This window comes from Nicotiana attenuata, chromosome 7 (assembly GCF_001879085.1).
Source record: "Nicotiana attenuata strain UT chromosome 7, NIATTr2, whole genome shotgun sequence".
NCBI lineage: Eukaryota > Viridiplantae > Streptophyta > Magnoliopsida > Solanales > Solanaceae > Nicotiana > Nicotiana attenuata.
The window spans coordinates 32,965,275-32,970,669 of NC_031995.1; the positions used below are offsets into that span (position 1 = coordinate 32,965,275).

Consider the following 5,395-nt stretch of genomic DNA (forward strand, 5'->3'; position numbering starts at 1 on the left):
TATATATATATATATATATATATATATATATATATATATGTATACTGGTTTCTCGGAACGTGCGCTGCACGTGTATTCCTAGTTATGTAAAAAAAAATATAAAATAATGACTACATTATTAAACTAAAGCTTTGAGCAAATAATTATAAGTTTATTTGAATGATCAATATCGTGGAACGTCATATCGTGACTTGTTTGTCTAGATCACGATGATCAGATACCGTCTAATAGCCAATTTGACCAAACTTCTAAAATCAGTTTATTTTGAAAAGTGTCTTTCTCAAAGGTGCTTGTAAAAAAGTACTTTTGGTGAGAAACAGTTTGTTTGACTAATTAATTTGAAAAATACTTTTGAGCAACAATTAGTATTTGGGCTTTTAAAAGTGCTTTTAAGTGTACTTTTCTTAAAGTGTTTTTGGGAAGAAGTTATTTTTTGGAATTTTTACATTCCTATGCCATATAACAAACTATATTACGCTCAATGTTTAAGGTTTGATATAATTACATTTAGTATACCTAATTATCAATTATATACCATTAGTGGTTTTTAAGGGTATTAATTACACTCCCTAATTTAATGGTACCCATACTACTTCCTTCCTAATACCCACCTCCTACCCCCCCCCCCCCCCCCCCCAGTTTCCTCTCTCCAATTCCCACACCTTCACCCACGTTTTCCTCCCACACCCACGATTTCTGTATCAAAATCCCATTATTTCTTCCATAGCCAAGGCTTTGAATTCGAATTTGGATTTTCAAAAGACATTGTTTGTTTGGATTGGATGTTGTTGCAAAGATTTGAGAATTCTCTCTACGTCTCTCTCTATCTCGCAATCCCAAATTTCAGTAATATAAGAGGAAAGGAAAAGAGAGCAGCAATTCCACCATTGACAGCTATTAAAAAGCTTTGAAGCTTTGAATTCTAATTTGGGTTTTCAAAAATTATTATTTGTTTGGATTGGGTGTTGTTGTAAATAATTGGGAATATGGTTTGGAGTTTATATCTCAATTTTGAGGGGTTTTGGTGAAGATTAGACTTGGTTTTGGCTGAATTTCAGATTGAAACTCGAAGAAGAAGAAGAAGACATGACATACGTTATATTTGCAGAAATTGTAGATAAATTGTAGACTGTTGTTTATTTATTTTTCAACTTTGTGTTTTTGTGTTAAAAGTTTTGATGGGAGCTTGTTATTCCACTTCGTCTGTTTTGAAGCTAACTTGTGCAGATGAGAAGACGTTTTTTAAGTTATATATATTGCTATACCTTTAAATTCAAGAAGTATGGTTGTATTGTATTTAAAGAGGCGTGAATTTGTAGAATATGTTGAATGTGAGGAATGAGTCAAATAAGACTCACAATGGCTTGTTTTCTACATTTAATCTACAACAAAACTACATATCATTTGAAAAATTAATATGAAAATACAGAATTTCAATGTTTCTACAAATTATCTACAAACTGGGTACATTGAATTTTAATATCCCAATTCCCATTCAGTTGTAGCATAATTGGGATTTTTGACATAATTGCGTTTTTTTAGAAGATTTGTAGAAGTTTTAGTCATTTTTTATTTGTTAAAACATAAAATAAAGCATCTACAATCAGAATACAAATAATCTACAATTTATCTACAAAATATCTACAAACTGGGTACATATTTGGACTCGACATGCTTCCCCTGAAATGTATGTTTCACATTTTTGATACATATTTTTGTCCAAAACAGTACTAAATCATCCACTTAAATATAATTTTTATACAATGTTGTTCAACTTCCATACAATAGGTAAATGAATAAAAGAAAAATAAATAAACAACAGTCTACAATTTATCTACAATTTTTCTACAATTTCTGTAATATAATGTATGTCATGTCTTCTTCTTCTTCTTCTTCGAGTTTCAATCCGAAATTCAGCCAAAACCAAGTCTAATCTTCACCAAAATTCCTCAAAATTGATATATAAACTCCAAACCATATTCCCAATTATTTGCAACACCCAATCTAAACAAATAATGATTTTTGAAAATCCAAATTTCAATTCAAAGCTTCAAAGCTTTTTAATGGCTGTCAATGGTGGAATTGCTACTCTCTTTTCCTTTGCTTTGTATTACTGAAATTTGGACTTAATTGCGTTTGATGTAGAAGAATTGTAGAAGATTTAGTCGTTTTTGATTTGTGAAATCAGAAAAAAGGTTTGAAACACAGTGTGTCGAAAAAGCAGAGCGCTAAATTTGAAACGAAACTGACGAAGAAGATTAATGTGCGTGATTTGCGTTGTGGAAGATCTAGAAGAATATTTAATTCCCCTTTTTTACCGCGCCTAAATAAGGAATCATAAAGCTACAATGATTCTTATTTAATGCATTGTATATATTATGTAGAAATACTATTAGCATGAATGGTAATATGCAAACTATTAACATAGTTGGTAATATAGTTTCATATATGGTATATATACGAAAATTTCCCTTTTTAATTTAAGTACTTGAGTGGGCTGCTATTTATGTTAATTCTTCAAATCATCATAAACGGACTAAACTTCTAATGTTCTCCACTAACGGAGATAGGTGTTTGCTAGAGGTTTTTATTGTCATTTTTCATTCTGTCAGAGACTAGAACGCACAAGTGTAGATATAATACCATTTGCATCTATACTCGCTTTTTTGTATCACGTTTTAACTTGTGCTCGCTTTGCAAAAAAAATTACAAGCGTACCCGCTTTTTTGCATAACTTCAGCATACGGGGCTGAAGTAGTAAATGCAATCACGCAAAACTTCAGCATTCTAGTAGCCGGGCCTGAAATTCAGCTCTAGAGCTGAAGTTTCTGTTTTGTAACTGGCGAACTTCAGCTCTAGAGCTGAAGTTTTTGTTTGTAACAGGCGAACTTCAGCTCTAGAGCTGAAGTTTTTGTTTTGTAACTGGCGAACTTCAGTTCTAGAGCTGAAGTTTTGTTTTTTTAACTGGCGAACTTCAGCTCTAGAGTTGAAGTTTTTGTTTTGTAACTCGCGATTTGTAACTGGAGAACTTCAGCTCTAGAGCTGAATTTTTTGTTTATAACTGGCGAACTTCAGCTCTAGAGCTGAAGTTTTTGTTTGTAACTAGCGAACTTCAGCTCTAGAGCTGAAGTTTTATTTTTGTAACTGGCGAACTTCAGCTTTAGAGCTGGAGTTTTTGTTTTGTAACTCGCGATTTATAACTGGCGAACTTCAGCTCTAGGGCTGAAGTTTTTGTTTTGTAACTGGCGAACTTCAGCTCTAGAGCTGAAGTTTTTGTTTTGTAACTGGTGAACTTCAGCTCTAGAGCTGAACTTCAGCCATACAAGTTTCATAAATATCAAGGTCCTATATAATTTCTTATACAATGGGGTTCTGGCTTGGATCTTTAAGAGAAATCTTAATAAGAGTACATCCAATAATCAAAATAATCATCTCCCAAGTCTCAGTAAATTTTAATATCTGTTGTACCAGTTACGAGGTTTTGTTTTCCTCCTGGGCTTGGCATCGAGGAATGTCAGAACAACGTGAGAAGAAGTTTTAGGTCTCCCAAACAATTGTCAGTTTTTCCAACACTCGTGCATTCTTCAGAAAGAAGAAGAAGAAAACGAAGGAGGAGAAGAAGGAGGAGAAAGGGGGCTGAAATTATTTAAAAAGTGGGTACAAGTTAAAAGTTTTTTAATAAATGGGTATAGGTTAAATGTGGGCGACCAAATAGGGCGCCCCGTGCAATTTTTACGATTTAGTTTTATAAAATCTTTGATTTTTTATTTTATTTTATTTATTTATTTATTTATTTTTACAATAATAACTACATCTTAGACTCAAACAAATAAGGGTTGTTACACAAATCCACACTTATCATTTCTCTCATTTAATTCATCTAATGCCCTGGTTATACCAAATAAAACTAAAAGTAAAAATATATTTAAGTAAATTTTTTATCTATACATAATAGTAAAAAATAATATTAGAAGTTCTCTTTATTTTATTGGCGTATAGAGCTATGATAAGGCTTAAAGGTTGACAACGAGCGTAAAGTTAGTCAAGTCATAATAATTCTTTGATTAACCTTATTATTTGATATTGTATGAAGTGCACATTAATAGAGCAAATGAAAAAAAAAAAAAAAAAGAGTTCATCAACCATATTTTGGAATCAGTTGTGACCTATTGATTGAAATAATTTTCAATTCTTATCAACAGCTAAACGTCATCGTCTGTTTTAGCAACCACATCTATAGGCTATCCGCTATCCTTCAAGCACTCTTTTATTTTTACATTATTTTTTGCACACCCTTTATTTTTTTCCTATTAGGATAACACGGTTGAATTGCGTTGATATATTTATTTACGCCGCAAATACAAATATATAGCCTTCTTAGCTCAGTGGTAGAGCGCGTGGCTTTTAACCACGTGGTCGTGGGTTCGATCCCCACAGACGGCGATGTTGTTTTCCTCCGTACGCGGTTAAGTCTGTTTTGCCAAGATGCTCATGACCACAATTCACATTGTATTGTTCCCTCCTTATAATAGAAAGTTTTTATGTTCGAGCGAGATACAAATGTGACATGTCAGATTTTTTCCCCTCCTTGATAGAAAACATGTCCTAGGCTGACTCACGGTATACTCAAAATTCTATCCCATTTCCTCTTCTATCTAAATAATAAGAAAAGAAATATACTCAATTGGCACCTTAAGCTTTGCAATTCTTATACACTTTCTGATCTACTTGACCGTGATTTTTTCAAGAACTTGGTAAATAAGAGCCCCAGATGGAGCTCATGCAGCAGAAGTGTCGCTGAGTTTTTCCTTGTTATGATGTGATAAAATTATACCTGTTAATGGGCCGAGTTGACCTGTTTCCGGACCGGCCCAGACCGGTTGTAACCCGGATCGGCCCGGACCGATAGTTAGGGAGCCGGTGGGCTGGGTTAGAGGGGTTGGTCCGTATAAAAAAAAATCCAGTTAACCAGACCGGTCAAACCCGATCAATGAAAAATACTGTTGAACCGGTTAACCGGCCCGGACCGATACAAATGGCTATTTTCTGGATTTTTTGTTTTGTTTTAAGGGATATGACCGTTGGCAACAATCATCTTCAAATTTGGCCGTTGCCCAACGGGTTGATTGCAAGAATAGCCCTTTTTGGGTAATTTTTTTTAAAAAAATGACACTTTTAGTAATTACTAATTTAGCCCTTTGAAAAACTATAAATACACCCCCCCCTCTTCTTCATTTCTTCACTCATCTCTCATTTCTCAAACTCAAATTCTTAATTCAAGTTAAATCATGCCCCGTACTTCTAGAGCGCGCTCATATGTTTGAAAACAATATTAGAAGTTAACTACTTATGGACATATGAAGAAATGCTTTACGTACCATTTAATCAAATTATC

The 5,395-nt window shown here is 33.5% G+C and overlaps 1 non-coding gene across 1 annotated transcript; it reads left to right on the plus strand.

The window, feature by feature from the left end:
* On the plus strand, nt 4,372-4,443 carry TRNAK-UUU. The gene has a single exon. It is a non-coding gene; the product is annotated as a tRNA-Lys (tRNA).